The sequence below is a fragment of the Tiliqua scincoides genome, chromosome 6, assembly GCF_035046505.1.
Source record: "Tiliqua scincoides isolate rTilSci1 chromosome 6, rTilSci1.hap2, whole genome shotgun sequence".
Lineage (NCBI taxonomy): Eukaryota > Metazoa > Chordata > Lepidosauria > Squamata > Scincidae > Tiliqua > Tiliqua scincoides.
In genome coordinates this window covers 38828387-38852362 of record NC_089826.1, presented here as the reverse complement: position 1 = coordinate 38852362, position 23976 = coordinate 38828387, and the positions used below count along the sequence as shown (strand labels likewise).

Sequence of the window (23976 nt, the reverse complement as noted above, 5' to 3'; positions counted from 1 at the left end):
TGAGACTTAATCCTGGGTAAGTGTGGGTAGGATTGCAGCCTATGAACAATTTTCCTGCTTGATGATGTCACTTCTGGTCATGACATCACTTCCAGTGCGTCCTGACAGATTCTCATCCTACAAAGTGGGTCCTGGTGCTAAATGTGTAAGAACCACTGTTTTAGGGTCTTTGTGGCTCCTACACTGGTTAGATTATAATATTCACCATTTTTCAAATGTGAAGACAGCACTGCTGTCAATAGTTCCCTTGGCACTATGAGTATGAGCGTAATTGTTAATTGTTTTATAAGATGTTGTAACATATGGAAACTTTGCAATCTGATCTATCCTCACCCAGTCCTGGGCAGTCAGGTCACAGCTTTGCATTTCTGGGGCTTATTTCCTCTTTGAGTGGAGTTCATGTAAGGTGAGCACACTTTATCTTTTTGTTTTGTTTTTGGTAGGTTCTCACACTTTCCATTCACAGTGCTGCAGCTGTTTTTCACCAGTGCAGTATGTTGAGGCCCTGCTAAAACCAGGAAGTGTCTTTCGGAGCACTGGCCTATTCATTAAACAGGGCCTGGAGCAGCTCCCTCAAGCTGTCTGGGGAACCCAGTGCTCTCACCTCTGTTCCTCCTCCCGCTCCCTCTGCCATTTCCAGCATGCTGGTCCACCACCCTTCTCTCCCCATCACCACTTTCTCTCCTGCTCTGTCCTCCTCTTTTTCTTTTTGGAATCAAGGGAGTGAGAGCAGGAAAGGAGGCCACAAGTGGTAAGAGGATGTGTGGCATTTGGGGTGGTAAGACACTGCATGGGTGGTGGCGGTGGCATTTGGTGAGCTTCCCATGGCAGCAAAAGGTCCTGGGTCAGCCCAAGTTCTTCCCTTCAACTTTCCACAGAACACATGGAGAACATATCTGAGCTACCTCTGCCCTCTTCCTGAGACTTCACCCAACCAGTGAAGCTAGTAATTACCCCTGACTTACAGCTCAATCCCGAGTTTCCCAGTGCCCAAGTCTGCTGCATTGCCAAAATTGCTATTGCTGCATTCCACGGGGCTAGGAAGCAGCACCAGGGCTCCTTGGGTTAAGGGAGTCTCAGCATGCCCCTTTATTCTCACAGCTTCCTGCACGTCTAAAGTGATTGCTCTGCCCCCCTTTCAGTACTGTAAAACAAAACTCATGCAAACTGTCAACCACAGACCAAGGCAGGACAGATACATAGCAATATAAGTAGGAAGAAGGGGTGAGGAAATGGATTTAAGGGCTGTAAAGTGAGCACTATTAATTTTCAAAACAACTCTAAAAAATACACCAAATACTTATCCTTCCTGATGCAACTGTTGTAAACGATTTTCTCATTAGCAGCATGGTCCAACACATCTTCTGTCAACTTCTAAATGAGTGGTACCAATGATTATATCAGCTGTCTTGCATTGCTTATTAATTTCAGTAGGGTTTGCACAGTCCTAGTGATTTTTGCCCAGAACTGCGCTTGCTTTAAGTGGCCTGCTATCACTTATTTATCACTCTTGTATTTTATGAGTGAAATGGTGGAGGTGATCTTAAAGCATTGCTGTGTGCATGATGTGAAGTTCCCCATCATTTACTTGCTTCTTTTCTACCATCTGAGATGCATTCTGGTAATAATTTCACACAAGGCTGTGGTCACTTAAAATAGTGGTTCCCAAACGTTTTAGCACCAGGACCCACTTTTTAAAATGACACTCTATTGGGGCCCACCCAGGTTTACCAGCCTTTAAAAAGGGGGATCTAAAAAGAAATAATTGTTTGTTTACAAGTACTAAGAACTAGAAAAGATCCTCAAACTTTTATTTCCCTATATTTTCACATGCTTGGAAACTGCAGGACCTCAGGTCTTTGCAGGGTAATTAGCAGTATCTGATTTTTGAATTGCCCCAGGGCTTGAGGCAATTAGTTATCTGACCTTTCCATCACCCACTGGCAACCCATCAAAAATCAGGCTGTGACTCAACAATAGATCCCGACCCACAGTTTGGGAACCACTGATTTAAAAGTTGATTTAAACCAGCAAATAGCCCATTTGCACAATCCACCTCACCTTTCTCCGGGTCTAGTGAGAAGCAGCAATAGATGCTGTCATCTCTATACACAAAGCCATCCATTCATCATTAATATTTAAAATTCAATCATTAAGCAGGACAGCAGCCGTGTATTTGTTGGATGTAATCAGCGACTAATGGCTTAAAAATTTAGCAACTCGGGGCTCCTTTTGGATTATTCCATGCTGTGGAGCGCCCCGTCAAAATGCAAGAAAACGTATTAACTAAGATGGGTCTGTGCACCCCGGAGTTGCTTACAATATGTAATTTACTAGGCACACATGCTTGGAGAAATACAGATCAAACAGCTAAGATCTGAGCCGTCTGAAGCCTCTTTCAGAGTAAGCAAATGAACAAAACAGGCATAGAAAACTGTTCCTGCCCGAGCTTTTTGCCTTATGAAATATATTCTGGTTTAGTGTACAATTCATTTACAGCAATGATGAATAGCAGCTTACAATTTGGTGTTACTGGAGACTTACTCTTTTTCTTCTTTTCGCCTTCTTTTATCACACTTCTCTTTTGAGTTTCTTCCATATATTTGTCTCCATTATGTCTTAGGCAAAGATAGTACAGTAAATCTGAGCTGGACTCCTCCAGTCCATGCCACCTGCTGAGGCACTGTGTCTCTGCACATTTTCTGGGCCTGATTGTTTACAAAAGGAACAGACAAAAGATCCTGGATTTTCATTATAACCATATGGGAGTTGGACATCTAATAAGCCACTGATGTTGTTGATAATCTGTATGCTGCTAAGTTCAGAAAAGGTCACAGTGTCCTTACAGCATTCACAATTTTTTTTTTTTTATAATCACAGAGGTAAAAAATAGATGGAATAATCTCTTTTAGAGCAATTAAGCAGAGTTGGCCCATCCAATCCACTAAATCTGTGGAATGCAGGACACCTGCCCACCTCCACTGCTCCTTGGGCTCAAAGTGTGGAGAAGAGTGGTAAGCTAGAGTGGCATCAGTCTAGTTCACCACTCTCCTCCACACTTCCACCTTTGTTCTTTTTGAATCCAGGGTGTGAGAATAGGAAGGAGGGCACCAGGATGGAGGTCTCCTGTTGTCTTGTGTGCTCCCTCGGACATTTGGTGGGCCACTGTGAGTTACAGGAAGCTGGACTAAATGGGCCTATGGCCTGATCCAGTGGGGCTGTTCTTATGTTCTTATGAGGATAGGAGGCAGTGGGTGGTGACTGTGGCGCCAGGAGTACACGAGCTGCCCCTCCAACTGACTTGAATGGTGCAGTGCTATCACAGTGGCTCCTTGGAGCAAATACCAAGGGCTGTTCTTGGAACACAATCCTTTTTACAAAGGCACAACTGGTGCTGTGGTTTTACAGTGATGTGTAGTTGGGCCCTCAGTTTCACAAAGGTTTGGAAGGTGGAGAATAGAACTGAAGAATCCTATAGCTGGAAGGTTCCTGAAAGGGCAGTTCACAAGTGGTGGCCAAAACGTTTTTGAGGCTTGATCTACACAGGCAGCAGATTGCATGGCTAGAATGAACTGTGCCATGTCAGGCTCCAAGAGAGATTTACCTTTTTTGAATGCTTCCTTCCACTGCAAGTAGTAATCTAGCATAGCAAGGAGTAAGCTAGGCTAGAACATTTCTCCTGCTTGCAGGGAATTTTTAATTCAAACAATAATTAGAAATTGTACCTCTAATCTGCAATTTGAAGTGATGCTATCCATCTCAGGATCCAACACCTCAGGATCCATCTCAGGATTCCAACACATCATTCTCCCTCGTGTATGTACTTCTGTACTGTGTAGCTTCTAAATGTTGAGGTATGAATAGTGGATCATTTTAAAACTGAATGTATGTTCTAATCAGCATGGCTGTATGATTACAAACTTGGGAAATGCATAGTTCATAGCCTCAGTTTTAAAAATGACTACTTCTAGGAAGAATTCCTTGCTCATGTCTGCAGAACATATCCACCATTTGTTTATCCTAAGATCCAGAGTGATATTCTCCTAAGCAACTTATTCATTGCCTGGCTGCATTAGAATTAAATTCCATCTTCTTGCAACTGAGACTGCATCCTGTCCTCCAGTTGTGGCATTTGAGAACCATCTTCTTCTTTGGATTTCAGTCATGCAACCAGGGATTTTGTGCAAGCTAAGGTAGATGATCTGGAAGATTTAGGGTTCCATTCCAGAGGAAATTCCAAATGAGTAAACTGATTCAGAGGAACTGGCCCAGGAGCTGAAAAAAAGAGGAGGGTCAACAGGACAGGGAGAAAAGTCCTTCCATCAAGACAACTTTTTCTACAGCTTAGGTCAGTGTTATTCAAACTGTGCGGTGCAGCTTTTTAGGGAGGCGCCAAGAACTCAAAAGGGGAGGCGTGGGATGTCCTCTCGCAGCGATACAGTCACACCCCTGGGCAGAATACGAGCCAGTCTTCTGCCCGTCTTCTGCGCTTTTTTTTTAAAGCAGAAGAAATGGGAGTTGCTCGGCTGCTAGAATGGCTGCTGCCACCCCGCCCTCTTCTCCCTCCACTCTGAGGCTGTTCGCTGCATGTTGTTTCCAAAGTTCTTTGACTCCAACCTCCATCTGGCAAGTACCAAGCATGCTCAGTTTGCAGTCCTTAACCCTCACTGATCATTGTCTGGTTGGTTCCTAGTTCCAAACTTGGGATCACTTCTCATCAAAGTGAAATCTCTTTTTTCAACCCTCTCCCTCTTCCACTCCCCCCTTTCGATCTCTAAACCTTCCCGCTTTCCTCCCCCTCCCCAAATAAAACACTTCCTATTTTACCAGTCACCAGGGGTCTTAAAGTTGTTTCCATGCAGTTGGCAAAGGGGGGGGGGAGAGCAGAAAAAGGGTACTGTTTTTAAAGTGATTTATTAATCTTGTTGTTTGACTGAAGAGGAAAGGCTGTATTTTTAAAATGATGAATCTTGCTATTTGAAGGGAATACTTATCAGCCATTGATGAAGTGACTGCCAGCCCAATCCTATCCACACTTTCCTGGGAGTAAGCCCCATTGACTCTAATAGGACTTGCTTCTGAGTAGACATGCATAGGCTTGAGCTGTGCATCTCCTAGTATAGGAGACAAATCAGCTTTCTAACCAAACCCTTATCAGCTCTGATATATTTTCATGGTCTATTTTTGTTTTCCCCACCAGCCGCTGGAAAAGTTTAATTTCATTAAATCAGTAAAGGGTTCAATTCTATTCAAGGAGAATGGGAGAAATGACTAGTTGGACTGGGGTCCACAGGGGTGTGTGTGTGTGTGTAATGTTGGTCAGACTGGGTGTTCACAAAGTTCATTTGGTAAAACAATTCTATTGGTATGCTTACAAAGTTTAAAAAAATGAGTCCTCCTGGACCAGACAAAATCTACCTACTCCAGCATCCTATCTCCAACAGTGAACAGCAGCTGATCATTTATAAAGCATGTATATTGCTGTGTATTAATAATATATTTTTAAGATCTGCATTTAATTAATGATATGATTAACATAATTAATATTAATATAGTTAATATATATTTAATATTTGATATTATATTATAATAAATATAATATTATAATATTATATTTAATGTAGTTACTATTTCTGGCCACTTCCTGTTTAATGATGTCACTTCCAGCCCTCAGGAACATGATGGGGAGTCATGGCCAACAGCCATGGGGGTCAAGGGAGCCACTGGCCAGAAAAGTTTGAGTACCACTGGCTTAGGTGACAAGCAATACAGTGACACTATATCCTGTAGAAGTGCTGGATGGATGGAAGTGCTGTCCAACTGGGTAAAGTCTATACATATATAGATGTTCTGCACCATAATTTTGCACAATAATCTCACATAATTTTCTGGGCATATTCTGTCCCATTCTGAGACAGAAGGATATTATTCTTTTTACTTGTGTAACAGCTAGTTTGCAAATAGCACCCAATGATCAGATATGGCCATCAGCTCTGAATGCGCCCAGAGTAAATTCTATGCACTTAACCTATTCATCACTTTTACTAAGTTCTGCAGAAATCTAAAGGCTGGAAAATGAGGAGAGGAAGCTAATAAAAGCGAATAGTCTTAACAATAAAAATATGGCCCTGTGTATCTAAACTATGGGAGCAGCTTTGAGTCCCATGAAACCACTTTGATAATGGGAGAGATTGAACAGATTGATCCACTCATAATCAGATCTCATAAAGAGCTGCTACCTTTCTGCAGTTCAGTTCTCAGAAACTGACATGCCGTTTCAGTAGCTCCTCCTGCATAAATTAATAACTGTCACTTTCCCATCATTCTAGCCCATTAATACACATCCTCCAGCTTTCACGAAGTGCATTTTAAAACAACAAAGAACTGTTCACCACTTGGCAGTATTAGAGCCAGTGTTTGCTCATCCTTTAGGAAAAATGCTTCCTCTGTATAGTGGAGAGACCAGCACTGATGCAGGAGTGGCAGAACATGCACAACCCTTCCCATTTTTGTTTTTCCAAGCCAAATGTATCTGGAAGACTACTAAAGGAAAAGTGTGTGTGAGCAGATCTCTTATGGCAGAACTCCAGCAAGATACTTACCCTGGGTCCTTCCCGTCCTGGGTCCCCTCAAAGAGATTCACACACTGGAGGCAGCTTGACAGGCCAACTAGGGCTTACCCTTCTCCCCTTGGTGCCAACCAGCTGCTGTTTCTCCTGTTCCTCAGTTCTGCCACTGCCTCTCCTGTCTCCTGACATCTTCTGCTTTGAGCTAAATCTGGCAGTGTTGAAGAGGGGGGACAAGAGGAACAGGCATTTGCTCACTCTCCTCTTGGTCCAGTGGGATGGTGGACCAGTGCAAACAGTGGTGAGCAGAAGAAACAGTGGTGAGCAAACAGCAAACAGTGGTGAGCAGAAGAAATAGCAGAAAGCATTGCTTTCACTGCCATTCCATTGGATCAAGAAGGAAAGAGTGAATGGGCAAATGAGGACGTGCACAGCTGTGGCTCCTGCTGCTTCTCCTTGCTGCTGCTGGATGGAGCAGAAGAAAACCTAATGGGAGAAGGAGAGGATGCCAGGGATGGTGGCAATGGTGAGGAGGAGAAGTTGATGTCAGCAGTACTGTGCCAAGGGCACCCATGACACATTGGGTCCTTGTGCACCTCTAACGGTACCAGCAGTGGGAATGAGTTGCAGTGGAAAACAGATGGTGGTGGCAGGTAACAGCTCCTCTCAGCAGTGAATGGGAGGAACCTTCAGCAGCAGATACTCCGCCCTCTTCACTGGTATATGGGAGTGTCTGTAAAGATCCTGAAATGTTTCAGGGGTCTCTGGGAGACACTCCCATGTGTAGGTTGTGATGCTGGCACAGCAGCAGTGTAAATCTCTGAGTTGACTCTTGACACCAATGCCACCAGTATTGGAGGGGGAGGCATTAGGGTTTGACCCAACTTAGAGGTCTTCTGATGGGTGTGGGCCAACCCCTAAAAACAGCAGCAGTTTTTGGGAAGCCCTACTGAGCAGCAGAGGTGGTCTTCAGCAGGTACTAAACAATACCAACCCATAATGTTGGGGTTTCCTCATGGAGGAAAAGAGACAATAAGAAAGCGAGACATTCTGGTGTTTCCAAAAGTATATGCACAGCAGGGCTTTTTGCCGGCTCTACCAGTCACAACCTGTTAGCTCTCCTTAGCAGGAGTGGAATTGACAGTTGCTTATACTGAACAGCTGTGAGGCATGAAGAAGCAACAGATCAACTCTAGGCTACTCCCGGTGCCTAACCAGCTTTGCCAAGCATCAGCTCTGGCTTTGAGACCACTCATGTGACTTGGGCCCTTTTTGCATTGAGCTCATGAGTGTTTAATGGGAATGCTGTCTTTCCAAGAATGTGCAGTTATAGTGGAGTACATTCATATGAAGTTACTTAATACTGGGGGGGGGGGGAAGAGTGTTGGTCCAACATGTGCACTGTTGTCTACTCTGAATGGCAACAGCTCTGCAAAGACTCAAGCAGAGGTTTTTCCCAGGATCTACCACCTGAAGTCCTTGAACAGTTTGAAGGACTGGACCCGAGGCCTTGTACATGCAAAGCGTGTGCTCCACTACTGAGCTACAGCCCCTCCTCCTGCAACAACTCAGCCATAGAACACATGCTTCGCATGGCAACACAGAAACAGCAAACAAGCCCGTCCTTCTGACCTTTTCAAGAATGTGTCCATCTTTTGAAAGGAATGAGAATGTGGCTAGCTAAGGGAAGAGATGAGGCAGGCCCCATCTCTTGCTGACTGCAAAGCCATACAGAGGCCTTCTTTGCTCAAGGTTTCCAAATCTTCCTCCTCGTCCTTTGTCCTACAACTGAAACTTTTTTTTCACACTTGATACTAGAATCTGTCCATGTGCCCAAATGTGGAGTAGAAAACAAAAGAGAGCTTGTAGCTCATCTGTAGGCAGACCAGGGGTGGGGGGCTATACTCCCCTAGATGGGGACATGATGGCAACAAGACCCCTGAATTCACTTGCTGTCAGGAGGGCAGTAGCAGCCGTAGCTTTGAGGGACCCTGGGGTAAAGGACCTATGAGGGCTCACAATTTTTCAGAAAGCTCATGTACATGCCAGTGATCTCATCTGTGGTGTCTGAAAACCAGGCAGCAGTTGGATGTAGGGCCCCCTTTATGCTGCCACCTGCAATGATGGCAGTGAAGAGGGGTTTTCACGTATCTCAGTGATGATGAACAGCAGCAGAAGACCACTTTATCTTCCCCCAGTACCAATTTACAAGTTCTAGATGCCGTAGCCCCTGATACTCTGTCAGGGGAGATCTAGAAATTATAAAATGGCACTGGAGGAAGAAGAAGATGGGCCCTTACAACAGCAGATTATGAGATCCACTGTCATAAAGTCCCCATAGGATTGGGCCGCTAGTTTAGGCCATTGTTAGTTTTTCCACACAAATAGTCTTGTCACTTTGTAGAAGAGGCGTGACAGTCCCTTTGTATGGCTGTAAGCGCTGGGGCTTCTCTCCCGTTTATCTAATTTGTAAACATGCCCTTCCTCGAGCCTACTTCACATGTTCTTTTTCTCCCACATCCTGATATTAAAACACAGTGTGAGAAGAGCCAGTCAGTTATTTGTTTTGCTCCTGATGCAAGCAAACAGAAGCTGATAATTTCAGCATTTTCCAACAAGCCTCACAGCAGCAGGAACAAAGGCTCATATTCCTCTGTCTCCACAGAGATCATTTCAGAATTTCTCCTTGCTAAATGGCTATTTGAAATTGTGCATGATTAATGGCTGAGGGGGAAATAAGATTAGGTGTCATGACTCTTCCTGCAATTTTCATCTTTCCTGGTATATTTCATTTAAGGACAGACCTGTGTCAAAAGCTCACATCTGGATATCTTGAAAAATGTAGTGAGGCTGGTAAAGGATTTTTAAAGCAAAATTCTCATGATGTACTGAATAGAAAGCCTAGCTCATACTTGATCATTATTCAGACATCAAAACTAGTGCCAGGTTGTTTGTTTCATTTCCTATGTAATCATGTACAGAAACCATAATGTCCAAATTCAAGATGTTGGGGGCAAACACAAAAGGGCTGTTGCTTTTATTGGCCCCAGGGGGCCCTGGGTCTCATCAGCAGAGCTCTTTTCATGTTCTTATGTATTACCTCTGAATAAACAAAATTTCCAGGCCCAAAGTAAAGGTCAGTTCTGGGATCAACAAGGGGTAGGCGCTGGGCTAAACTGGGCTCAAAATGACCTTCTTAGGCAATTGAAAACGTTGGGATGAAGAAAAGGAAAGCAATGACTATCAGTGGAACTCACTGGCATACTCCCTTTGTGCAAGGGTAGCTTCGGTTTGCTTACTCTCTCCTCAACAGTGTCGGTGCCAGGTTGCTGGGTGCATTGGGGAAAGACCTACCCTGAACCCCCCCCCCCCATGGTGCCTTGTACCCCCACACATCTCCAACCTTACTGGTGGTGGGCAATGGACAGGGTGACAGGTTACAAATCCTCCCTCCTCCCCATTGGTGAATAGGGGTGGAAGAATCTCTGGTGGCAGCAGTTCTTCTCTTCCCACCGCCAATGGGACAGTTCCCTTGAAGCTGTGGTATAGATAAGGAATCTGGCACCTGGGCCCCAGATGCCCAGAACACCCCCCCTCAGGGCATCCAGGAGTGGTCTGAGGTATGGGGCGGCCTCCCAGGGCCTCCAAAGTCCTCTGAAGGGTACCCTGTGACACTCCTAAGGTGTGGCACCTGGGACAGTTGACCCTCGCACCACCCTTAATTATGCCACTGCCCTATAGGCCCAATTATTTATTAGATTTGTATTCCGCCTTTCTCCCTGAAGGGTACCCAAGGTGGCAATCATTATTTTGGGTGGCTTATGTGAGACATTCCCATTTTTAGATGGGAGTATCAGAAGCAGCAGTGACACACACTTCTTAGCTGACTCATGGCATGATTAGCTCTGGTTTCAGTAAGTTCAGGGGCTGGTCATGTCAGGTAGATCTACTGACGAACATGGACCCTTGGCCAGTGGGCAATCTGGGCAACTCCTGTTCCTTGAAATGATCCTCCTGGAACACTACCTGCTGTGGCTACAGGCCATTGGAGGGGCAGGTTGGGGTTCAAAAGAAATGAACAGAGATCTCTATGTGTGTGTGTAGTATAGCATAATGAAAAATATTCTATAGCATTATATTGTGTTATGAAAGTTCACCATTATTCCCAGATTCAGCCTGCAATTACCACATCATGCTTAGGTATGTTTTAAAACAGGGGTGCTCAATAAGTCGATCCCGATCTACCAGTTGATCGCCAGGCAAAATGAGTAGATCGAAGGCTTCTCTCCTGTCCACGCATTCTTGGGAGTGAGCCCCACCCTGGGAGTGAAGCATCCCTGGGAGTGAGTAGTCCTGGAGTGAGTAGTCTACTGGGGCTGACTCTTGAGTAGTCCTGGAGAGGAGCCGCTGGCAGGCTTCTCTCCCGTCCATGCATCCCTGGGAATGAGCCCCGTTGACTCTCCTGGGGATGACTTACCTTTCCCCTGTTTTTGCACTGGTATGTATGGAGATCTGCCCCCCCCCCCCAACTTCCATCTGTTGGTTCTGTGTGCAAGGGGTTTTGCACTGGTCTTGCTGTGATGCCTATATAGAGATCTTCTCTCCCCCACACCCTTCCCTTGTTTTTGCACTGGTCTGTATAGAGATCTGCTCCCCCCCCCCACTTGTATTGGAATCGAGGAAGATCTGGTGAGGAGGTAGATGTGGTGTCAGCAGTGGCCCCTTTAAGGGTAAGGCCTTTTCCTGCATGAAGGTCTTTAAGTCCAAGTACCTTTCCACCATGACTGATGAACATTTGGAAGTGTGCTTGAAGCTGGCAGTCAGCAGCTACTGTCCGGGCTATGCATCCTTGGCTGATTCACTTCAGTGCAAGTCATCAAAGTAAACTCAAGTAAGTACAAAAAATGTTTATAGTTAATTATGTTGTGTTGTGCAATATTGGCTCATGCGGTTATGCAAGGTACACCAAAATACATTGTACACATAAATGTTATATGTTATGATGGCGTGAACATTGTAAAAAAACTCTGGTAGATCTCCGGACCTTGCTGGGTTTCAAAGTAGCTCTCAAACCAAAAAAGTGTGAGCACCCCTGTTTTAAAAGATAAACCATTAACCTAGTCTTTTCTTTATTTCTTGTGCAAAGCCATATTTGGATGATTGCTGTTAAGATAAGACGAAAGAAGGTGTCATCTGTGTGCCTAATTGGACACACCTTTTGCACATGAATTTTTAACCAAATTGGCCAATAATGGCTCCAAATAGGCTAACCTGCTCTTTTATATCAGATAAAGTGTCACTCAGAGATGCTTAACAGGGTATATGCAGCTCTTTATGCATGCATGTAATTGTTATTAATGCTAATGGGAGTTACTTGATGAGGTGAACATGCCCCACAGTGTCCATACTAAGCAGGTGGGTGGGGGAATTTACTCCTCCTATTGTGTAGCTGCATTAAAAATATTGAAACTTGTGTGTTTTTAATAAAGGAGAGGCTTATCATATTAATTGGACATCTGTCTAACACTGAGCTTGGAGATCACAGTGAGCTGTGTTCATTGTGATGGAACCTCAGCAGCGCATTGGAGGTTCAACCAGCCGGACTCATGCATGCACATGTGCTTCCTGTTTTCAGGGTTCTCTGTAACATCCAGTCGGTGGCTATGGAGCATTTCTTCCATGGGGAAATGAATGAAATCCAGATGCATTGAGAACATGCTTTTCCCATGGGGAGATAGGCAAATTACCACTTTGTACATAGCACAGAAGCACAAAAATAGGAAGTATCAGCTCCCCTGCATTGCCTGTTAATTCCCCACTTATTAAACATAGAAGGGTAAGTTGACATAATCTTACAGGGCTCCAGAAAGGTATATCTCATTGACTTCCAGATTTTCTTGCATTTGAGTGTTTTGCACCCTATGCAAATGAATCCTGAATTTCTTTGCCTAAAAGTGTCTAAAAGTGCACTTTTCTATGCTTTAATAATCATTTCTGCAGAGAGATTTCTTTGACTATTGGGAATTACATGCTGGAGACTTGAGATTTCCCATGCTTGGTGGCTTAAGGCAACACACCCTAGTGCAGATTTGCATTGTATTTATTAGGGGCAAAAGGTGCTGTTTCAAGAACCAAGTGCATAGTATCTATAGAGTACTTGGCTCTTACTGGAACTAAAATTCACGCAGCTGGTGGGGTGATTGTGAGATTGATGAGGGCCGTGCAGCCTGTGGCTTTGCATTTGCAGCTAGTGTTTTCCAAGCCAACTCAAGCTTCCCTGCTGCTGTGCTGTGTCACCCATTCAAGAGTTCAGGGAGTTGCTGTGTGTAAGTGACAGCTGATCTGTCTGTCCTTTTGTATCCTGGTAGGATATAGATTATATTGATCCCTGAGCGGTGTAAAATGGGATCTTGCCAGACTAATTATGTGATGAGTTTTGTGTTGAACCCTCAAAGGCCACCCATCCACTAGTCTGCACCGTTTCCTTCTCCAATGTTGCCTACCCCACCCTGTCATTTCCTTTCCAGTGATCTTTGCCTTACTTTTTGGTGATGATATATATGTCATTTCACTTCTGTTTCATCTCCTAGCTGACCATTTTGATGGTATCGGGAGAAGAAAACGAAATCACATATATATTGCATGTGATAAACAAATCAGTGGTGGAGTGGTCCAGGCAGAAGTTGTTAAAGCTAATAAAGTAGGGACTTTGTTATTCTGGCCTAGCTGGGAATCCAGTGCAAGCTGTTCTGAGTTTTCTGAAGGAAGAGTAGGGACATACATACATAACAAAATAACATCCTGTCCTTTCTTAAAGAATTTAGGTCAATGAAATTGTCTCATTTCATAACAACCCCATGAATTAGGTTAGCCTGCAAGACAGTGACCAATTCAAAGCCATCCTGTGAGCTTTGCGGCTGAAGGGAGATATTCTTGTCCTGCCCTGCCCTGCCTTGCCCTGCCCCATATGTTCTGATCTCCACTGTCAATACCTAAGTCAAATGTAAATACAAGAGGCATGACTGAGATGCTAGAAGCTGGTAGGGCAGTGGTTCTCGAACTTTTTTTAGCACTAGGACCCACTTTTTAGAATTACAATCAGCTGAGACCCACCAGAAGTGATATCATTAACCTGGAAGAAATGTCATGACCGGAAGTCACATCATCAAGCAAGAGAATTTTTATCACTCCCCATATGACAAAATCAAATCAAATTAATTGAGTAAATAAAAAGTTTACAATAAGTATAAGTTTAAAAATTTATTTAAAACGAAGAAAAATTCTCCTAACTCTCCGAAGCAGTTGCTGACCTGTTTTTTTTAAAAATCCCCCAAACACCTCTAAGGCTGCAATCCTCTGCACACTTACCCAGGAGTAAGCCCCATTTACTCTCATTGTTAAAAGCATATATATAATAGTCTGTTAAAAGTACGAGCTGTAACATTTCCCCAAATGTAGTCACATATCATGGTAGTATCTAGTTAAATATATTAAAAATAAAATACACATTGAAATGAATGGGGACCCACTTGAAGTTGGCTCATGACCCACTTAGTGGGTCCCGACCCATAGTTTGAGAAACCCTGTGCTAAAGGATAAATAGCTAGCTGTGCTCCTGGTTTTTATAGGAACAAATACAGCTGCCTTTGGCTAAGGCACAGTGCTTCCCAAACTGATGTTCTGCAATGCCTCTGCACACAGCAAGCTCAGCACATGGCTTCAAGAAGTGACTGATGATGACATCATCACCAGTGACTTCTGGCACGGGCCACTGCTGCAGCCTTTTAGAAGCCTTTTAGAAGGCTGCAGCAGACCTTCTGAATTGTGGGGAGGTTGCACAAAGTCCCCCATGCTTCAGAAGGCCTGCCTGAGCCTTCTGAAATAAATTTCTGGTTAAGTACTAAACCAGAAGTTCCCTTCAGAAGGCTCTGGCCAGACCTTTGAGGCTTGGGGGGCCACGTGCAACCTCCCCATGCTTCAGAAAGCTGGGTGGAGCCTTCTCAATGGCCTTCAGCTGGCCATCAGCCCACAACTCCTTAGGGAGTACCTTGCAATGCCCCAAGGTGTCACAGTGCACAGTTGGGGAACCGCAGGCTCAGCCTATTACCATCTGATCCAGGGTTTCAGACAGAGAGGTCTTTCCCATTACCTGCTACTTAAGATTCAGATGAACCTGCTGCATTGTGCCTGCAAGCATGCACTCTACCACTGAGCTATGGCTGCTTCCCCAGAAAGAGTACAGGTGACAACAAGCATCATGGTGTCATGGCACCATGTCTACTGCTTTTAGTATCTGAGAACACACACACACACACACACACACACACACACACACACACACAGACTCTCTCACTCTCCTTCATCACTGGCAATGGCTGAGATTTCAACTCTCCTGGGCCTTATGAGCATGTGTAGTTCCATCCTTTCCTTGCTCAGATTCTGGGCCTGTTCCCATTGCCCTGGCAACCCAGGGAGGTATATTAGAGGTCCCAATAGACGCAGGGTTTTCCAAGTCTCTAGCTGGCCTCCTAAAGGTGGTTCTTGCAGTAATGACTCTGGAGGTTCTGGGGGTCACACCTGGTGTGCAAAAGGGTCCAGGAAGGCAACTGCTGAACAGATGTCATTGGCACAAATGTTCTAGCCAGAAAATTCTGGCCAGAGTATACAGCTCTCATTGGCTGAAAGCACTGTACAGACAGCTGTACTTTTCTGCACCATAGTTCTGAATGGTTTATTGGTTCTTAACCTTTTTCTTTTTTATGACACTGTAAACATTACACCCAGGATGAAGAATTCCAATGAAACAACAAAACAGTGTTATAGGAAGCACTTTACAGGAGACATTACTGAGTTTGAAAAACTTATGCCCAGTCTTTCCACCCTTTGGGGAACAGTGTACACAAATAGATAAAACAGATGATTAAAGACTACAATAAAACCTGTGTTTCCCAAAATGTAGGTCATGATCACCAGTAGGTCACAACCTGATTGCTGGTGAGTTGTGAACCTGAAATTGACAAGCTGATAGCTGACTAGGAAAATGTATTAAACCTGATGGAAAGTGAAATGAGCCACATGTGTATATTTACTCATGAGTAGGCAAGCAGGCCTTGGCTCCTATCAAAAGCCAGGCAAAGGGGAATAAAAAGGCCACAGAATGGTCCTGATCCAATGAAGGTAGAGTTCAACAAATGCTCCAGAAAGTACCCCCCACCATAATAAAAAGGATAAAAACAGAGGCTTGCTCAGCTAGTAAGGTGAAACTTTTCTTAAAAGTTTCGCAAATCTAGCTGGGTCCCGACAGAATGTCATTTTAAAAAGTGTGTCCCAGTGATTAAAAGTTTGGGAACCACTGCAGTAAAACCAATGAAGCAATCAGCAAAATAGATACAATACAGTGACGAAAAAACAGCCATAAAATAAGTTCCAACGCCCCAATTATAAGCAAGGCAAAATAAAAAGTTTTAAGACCCCTACAGAAGGCCAGCAAGGAGGGAGCTACCCTAAGTTCAAGGGGGAGAGAATTCCGTAGTCCATGGGCCACAGCCTAAAAATTTCTGTTGAACTGATCAAATGATGTTGAACACCATCAAATGGTGATGGTTCCTGCAACAGGGCCACCTGAAATGAACTGTCAGTGTGGGCAGATTCATGTGAATTTTTAATTGCACCCAGAAATGTATGGGCAGCCAAAACAGGTAAAAAGAGAGGTGTGACATGGTCATAACCTCTGGCTACCATAAGGAGCCTAGCTGCCACTTTCTATACTAGTTGGAGTTTCTGGACAAAGGCAGCCCCATACAGAGTGGGCTACAGTGGTTCAATATAGATGTTACCAAACACAGGGGTATTATTTGAATATTACTGATGAAGTATTGCCATTTAAGGGAGAGCAAAGAGCAAAACAGCAACTGTAACTATAAAACAATGTTTTTAAATTAACAAATCACAATGCAAGTACATCATGGGTAATACTGTACAAAGGACAGTGCAATACACTACAAATCTAGTACAAGTTGAGCACAAATCCACCATTCTGGAGGTTGGATCCCAAGTTTCCTGTCCTCCAGAGGAAAGAGCCTTTTGATTGGGAAAAACTCTTTCCATCTACAAGTCTAATCCAATGTGCCTTTTCAGGCTGCTGTGTTTGGTGTCTGCCTTCATATAGTGTGCTCATACTCTGCCATGCAAATTTTTTCTGCCAGGTTGTTTGCAGTGCTACCCAGATGCTATGACAGAGAGGATGAAAAAGCTCTACCTGCCATCAGATTCAGCACCTAGCAAATAAATATAAAAATGTGAAAAATAAATAAATAAAAATAAATGTATTTGGGGGGGGCACAACTTTGCTGTGCCCGTCCCGCACTGCATGGAGACAATTAGTTTTATTTAAAAGAGAACCAGAAAGCCTTTAGCAGTTGCTGCAGAACAACAGCGGGAAGAGAATAGATAATCCCACACATAGTGGTTATTAATCTCTTTATTAAACTAATAGGCAAGTGTAAGAAATATGACTTTGTCTCTCTGTGCCCAAGTAACAGTGATTATACAAGCTGTTGTTTCTTCTTGTTGATAAGTGGAAGCTTGCAGAGAGCAGCAATGGATTGGTTTTTATCTGCGGAGTGCACAATGCTTGTAAAAATGGCCGTGGCCTTGTTACCACTTGACACGACACTGGTTCTCGCTGTTTACATTGACACGCCACTGTACTCTTTCGAGCTACTGCCTGGGGTCAGATTCATTAGACTTCTTCAAAAATGATACTGTTGGCGCATGTGGCCTTTATGCTCACTGCTCCAAGCACGTGGGAGGGGGAAATTGACACAGTTCAGTGCACCTATTTCAACCACAGACCCCCCACCCCACCCCATCATTTTTCTTTTCCTGCCTCTGAAAGCCACTGAGGCAGACCCAAGGTGTTGGAATGAGTCAGCAAGGTACTTTTCTTACCTAGTTATGTTGCTATAACATTTCCATTGTAGCACTGGAGAAGGCAATAAAAGTTACATTCAACAGTGGTGCAGTTGAATAACAAAGGATGACAAACTTAAAAAAAATAATTTCTGCTTTCTTTTTCAGTTATAATTGTATGCTAATACTATGGCCACAATAGCAGGTTCTCATGGCTCACTGTTCTTCCTTGTCTGGGCTGGATGTAGGTTTACAGGCTTCAGTTCGTTTTTATTCACTAATACTGTTGGCAAAAGAAAGTGGATGATGATGCACTTTCACTTCTCCATTGTAAGACAGAACTACATAGCCCAGTGGTTCCCAAACTGTGGGTCGTGACATGATTTTTGGTGGGTTGCATAGCATTGAGCAGAGCCTCCAGTGAAAGCATGGTTGAGGGAAAGATCAGATAACTAATTGCCTCGAATCCTGATGCTATTCAAAAATCAGATAGCTAATAATTGCACTGCAAAGAGCTTGGCTCCTACAGTTTGCAAGATAGCTGCTAATCGCCTGCAAAGAGCTCAGCTTCTGCAGTTTGCAAGCATGTGTAAATTTAGGGAGATAAATAAATAAAAAACTACTTCTTAATCAATATATAAAATATTATTTCTTTCTAGATCCTTTTTTCAGTCTCGTAAACCTAAGTAGGTACAATAGAGTGCTGTTAAAAAAGTAGGTCCCAGCGCTAAAACGTTTGAGAACAACTGACACACAGCCCAATCCTGAGCTGCCCAGCGTGCGGAGCTGCAGCAGCGCAAAAAATGGCTGCTGCCGCATCCTACACACTCCGGGTAGCTACTGGCAGCTCCTCAAGAGAAGGGGATTTTTGCAATGGGCCTACTCAATTCACCACCAATTCAAAGGTCGGCAGTGAATCAAGAACACTGCCTCTGTGTTGGGCAGTGAGCAAAGCTCCACCAGTCCTGCCTCCCTCTCTCCCCGCTCCCTCCCCCCCGGCATGTCTGCTCCCCACCTTCTCCCTGCCTCCCCCTTCCCCAGAACACCTCCTCCCCACCCTCTCTCTGCCCTCCACCCACCTCCCCTCTCCCCGAAATGCCTCCTCTCTGCCTCCCCCACGCCTCCACTTACCTCTCCGCTACTTGGCGGTCCATGTGACCACCAAATGGCAGACCTCCAGCAGCCGCCCAGTGGTAGCTGGTAAGCTGGCATGCATTGTTCAGGATTCAGCCCAAAACCTATTACACATCCTGCACTCCAAATAAGAACTGCATCAGATGTCTCATCTCCTGATGTGTATTTTCACCTATTGGCCTATCTGGTACTCAGTCATGTATCTGCTTCCACATTCTGATCATGCTTACTGAATCAGGGCACTAGTTTCTACCAGAAACCATCCTTGTTGGGACTGTACTCGTTAGCACTAACTAAGTATTGTTCAGAGATATAATTTCTTCAGTAATTATATGCAGGAGCAGATCTAAGTATCTGAACACTTAGTGGCACATGTTTTGTCTTGTCCTGGGTATAACCAGCCTAAATACATTCATGTGTGCACGCATCTATAACTCTCTGGTTCACCACAATTCAAGCAACACCCAGTGTCTCTCATACAGATTTTATGCAACTGCCTGGAAGATGTACATATGACATCATTACTAATGGAGCATTTATTCTCTTGTATTCAGAATGAACAAATACATCCCATCACAGATCTTTTTCTCATTTTTAGATTAAGGTAGCATCAGAGGTCTGTGTCTATCAGAGAGCCCACCTGGCCAGGCCAAACCCTAAACCAGCAATTTTCAACCTTTTTTTAATCTTATAGCACACTGACAAGGCATTAAAATTGTCAAGGCACACCATCAGGTTTTTGACAATTGATAAGGCACACCATGCTGTCAGTGGGGGGCTCACATCCCCCATTGGCCCTACTAATAAATGACCTTCCCAGAAGTCCTATGGCTATGGCACAGTGGTTGAAAATGGCTACCCTAAATCTCAGCACTGGTGACAGTACCCATCATAGTATATGCATGTTCTCCAGGGCCCTAGCACCTGACACCAGTACTGTAAGTATTGTAAGTACTGTAACTTTTCTTTCTTGACCATGTATCAATAAATACATGGCATTCAGCCTGTAAGCAAGGATGCAGCAACTGTTACCCTGCACATGCCTGATCTCGTCTGATCTCAGAAGCTAAGCAGGGTCAGGCCTGGTTAGTACTTGGATGGGAGACCACTTGGGAATACCGGGTGCTGTAGGCTTCTACCATTGTCTTTCGAGACTGAAGGTTGCCAACCATTCAGCCTGTATCTTTGTGTTTTGGATGTAGAAATAGCATGCTTAACTGCAATAGAATCATAGAGTGTAATGACTAAACTGCACAGGGCATGTAATCTAACCACAGCTAAGCACATTAAAGTTTCATGGGTGTTGAGTAAATTCTCAGCTTTCTCACTGACATCAGTGGGCCTTAGCTGGTTAGATCAAAAACCAAAACATTTTGTTAATTTCATCTTCAAAGTTTTGGCTGAATATAGCTTGTGCAAAATTCCATTGATCAGTCTGAGAATTGCAGAGAAATGAAAGCACTTGTACCTTTTGCCAAAGTTTAAAGACATCAGGGGTATGCTTCTACTATATAGCAGGATAAAACAAGTTCTGCAATTTGAACATTTTACTACAAATGAGTATTTCTTTCCTGCAAATATAGTGAAGGAGACACTTCCATACTCCTCTAGCAATTATCAACTGTTTTTGCAGTTGATTTTTAAAACTATTTTGTAATGATGAATAGTAAAGCATGTCCTAACTATTAAGTAGTGTAACTTTCCCTATCAAAGCGTTAACATGCTTTTGACTGTATATATTTTTGCCTAAAAAGACTTTTTAAAAGGAAGAAACCAGCTTTTCTAATAAACCTGTCTGTCTTTTCTAATACAGGTATGGCTTGGTATCCATGGGGGGTTCTGTTCTGGACCCCCAGCTCTGTGCAGGTACCCAAAACCATGGATATGCAGGACGCCCTTGTGCCTTTGGACCTCACAGTTGACAAAAAAACTTGTCACTTCCCATTTTTCTATAAAACCAGAAGTGACATTTTTATGGCTTTAAATGGGATTATAAGGGGTGGGAAGCTTGGCCCTCATAATGCCGTGTAAAGGCATTGAAATGTCAGTTCCGGTTTTATGAAAAAAGGAAGTTGTTTTTTGTTTGTTTGTTTTTGCCTAAATAGCTTCTCTGAGACCCGCAGAGGCTGATGCAGCCTTTGTGGGACTCAGATGAGCCTCTGGAGGTGAGAGGAGCATAATTTCCCTCACCTCTGGAGGCTGCGCAGGGGGCCCCACATCCACAGAACCGCAGATAAGTGAAACTGCACATACAGGATCCACGGATAAGCCCCCCCCCCCCCGTTTCAGACCTTTAAAATAATGCAGTGTCTCACAATGACTAACAGCACAATCCTATCCCTGTGGTATGCAGTTGTGGCAGCCTGTCTGCCCATCTGTGGAGTTGCTGCCGCCGGTGTGAGGGCCAGAAGGTGTCATGCCACCAACTGCGTGGACCTGTCACTTTTGCTGCTGGTGAGGGTATATTGGGTTAGGGATTGAGCCAGGAAGGGGGTGGGACGACGGTGGTTCTCAACAGTACTAGTGACTACCAAATCCTATACCCCCATCCCAGGCCTCCATGGCCAGATAATTGTTACATCTTTCTTTACTTACTTTTCCCATCCAGCCTGTTTCCCTGCTGGCATGTAGGATACAGCAGCCGCTGCACCAATGGTCCTGCATCCTGTGCAACATCGGGGAATAGGATTGGGCTGTCATTGTTGGTATCACTACGTTTGACATTGTAGTTACATGTGGGGCCTCAGTATCAGCAAATTTTCTTTCCATGGATCTGGCTCAATGTGGGTCTCCTGGACCCATGTGGAGCCAGACTTGGCCCAACCTGAACCCTCTAAAGGTAACCAGAGCTGCCTTTCTGAAGCGCACAGAGGTCACAGGCAGATGCATGCTCCTCTGCGGGCTTCAGAAAGCCCTCCGGAGGCGACCAGAGCTGTGCTTTGGTCTCCTTTGAGGGCTTTAAGGGGCTGAAACAGCAGATTTTCAGTATCCTCGGGAGGGGGTGTCTGAGAATGGATTCCCCACAGATATTGAGGCCCCACCTGTATTGGAATGTACAGGGAAGCACCACACCAGCAGTTAGCTCTCTAGTGATGGGTGAAAATAATCCAGAACCTGTAATTGAGATTTCAGTAACCATTTTGATTAGCAGCAGTTCAGCCTGATAAACTGAAATTGCACATGTAAACTGAAAGACAGCATAGACTGAATTAAGAGCCCTGACATGGAATATTAGGTCTTTTTCTATACCAGTCTGTGATCATAAATCAGATGCCAAGCAGCAACAGTTTTGACAGACAAGGTACGGCCTTTTTGGCGTCCCAAGAGGTTGTTTAGAGAGGACATTTCTGGATTCAAAAGGGCAAAGAAAGGGGATAGTCTTCAGTGAGCATTAGGGAACCACTTGCATCGATGCATGACTGTAATCCATCTAAAATGTGTCACAGAGCCTTTGTCTGCTTCAGTACAAGCCAGCTTTGACACCCCCGCCTTTAAAGCACACAACAGCATGCCTCATTCTGAGATACCAAATAAAAACCCATATTTAACTCAACACTCGAAAAGCGACTCAAAGAATGAAATTCTTTTCATGACTGTTCCTTCCTTGTAGTTAGGGCCGTCAACCATTCTATGGTATGGCTGTCAACCAAACCTATGGTAAGGCCACACCTGGAGTATTGTATCCAGTTCTGGTCGCTGCATCTCAAAAAGGATATCGTGGAAATGGAAAAGGTGCAAGAGAGGGCAACTAAGATTATTACTGGACTGGGGCACCTTGAGGAAAGGCTATGGCGTTTGGGCCTCTTCAGCCTAGAAAAGAGAGGCCTGAGGGGGGACATGATTGAGACATACAAAATTATGCATGGGAAGGATAAAGTGGATAGAGAGATGCTCTTTACACTCTCACATAACACCAGAACCAGGGGACATCCACTAAAATTGAATGTTGGGAGAGTTAGAACAAAGAAAATATTTCTTTACTCAGCATGTGGTTGGTCTGTGGAACTCCTTGCCACAGGATGTGGTGACGGCATCTGGCCTGGATGCCTTTAAAGGGGGATTGGACAAGTTTCTGGAGGAAAAATCCATTACGGGTTACAAGCCATGATGTGTATGTGCAACCTCCTGATTTTAGAAATGGGCTATGTCAGATGCAAGGGAGGGCACCAGGATGCAGGTCTCTTGTTATCAGGTGTGTTCCCTGGGGCATTTGGTGGGGCCGCTGTGAGATACAGGAAGCTGGACTAGATGGGCCTATGACCAGATCCACTGGGGCTGTTCTTATGTTCTAACTATTCCGAATGGAACAAGGGGGGTCGCTGTACCCAAACCAAGTCCTTTGGTTCTACATTTTTATTTTTAAATGAATTGCCCAACTTTCCTCATCATACAGAGACCTCCAAGGCAGCTTCCTATGAAATTAAAAACATCAATAAAACCAAACGAGAAGCAAAACACATGTTGCTGTGACTCACATACACACACATTCACGCAATAAGGAATAATAAATATTGCTGTGATTTTCGTGTTGCAGCTTTTTCATCCTGATTAATATAATGCCTGTTAACGTCAAGTCTTCTATTGTTCATCTGTAAGAACAACGTTGAGTTTGTTGGATCGAATAGGCTCCTTTAGACAGGAACTATATTGCATTAAATGTGTTGCTGATTGAAAATGGTGGCTACATGTTTAAGGGCCCAATCCTATCCAACTTTCCAGCACTGGTGCAACCAAAATGCAGCCCTGAGGTAAGGGAACAAGTGTCCCCATACCTTGAGGAGGCCTCTGTGACTGCCTCCCCACCACAGGATGCAGTGCATGCCCCACTGGCATGGTTACACAGGTCCTGGAAAATTGGATATGATTGGGCCCTCAGTCCCTCATAAGTTCATAGAAATGTCATAGAAACATAATTTCTAATGTGTAGGACAACTTTACATGAGTTTTGATGTCATTGTGTTGCCATGTTTCTGCCCCTCCTTTCAAATGTCAAGTGTTATAGAGCAGGCTGAAGGGATTAAATGCATAGTTGCTGTTTTTTGGTGGCAGCCACACACTTAGTGTAATTCACTAAGGCCCCAAGGCCTTGCTCTGCCAGAATAGTGTTCCAGCAACACAAGGTCATTTACAGCAGTGTGCAATCTGGTTGCTGCTGCACGCTGTCAGGCCACTACTGCAAATGGTGTGGCACACAATGGTAGCTCTGGGAGACTGCTGGTACCAGTAAGTTGATGGTGGTGCAGGCTGTGAACAGGGAGCACAGGGCACGTTGGGGAGGAACCAGGAATTTGTGCCAGGGGAGGAAGGGGTTGAATGTGGTGGAAGTCATATACGCCGGATCTTATCCCCCATTGTTTGCCTGCCT

The 23976-nt window shown here is 44.3% G+C and overlaps 1 protein-coding gene and 1 pseudogene across 1 annotated transcript in view; both read left to right on the top strand.

Annotated features, from left to right (window-relative positions):
• Window positions 1–23976, top strand: part of MAML3 (mastermind like transcriptional coactivator 3) — a 354762-nt gene that overhangs the window by 247440 nt on the left and 83346 nt on the right. The gene's annotated exons all lie outside the window — the stretch shown is intronic.
• Window positions 19626–19745, top strand: LOC136656571 (5S ribosomal RNA; annotated as a pseudogene).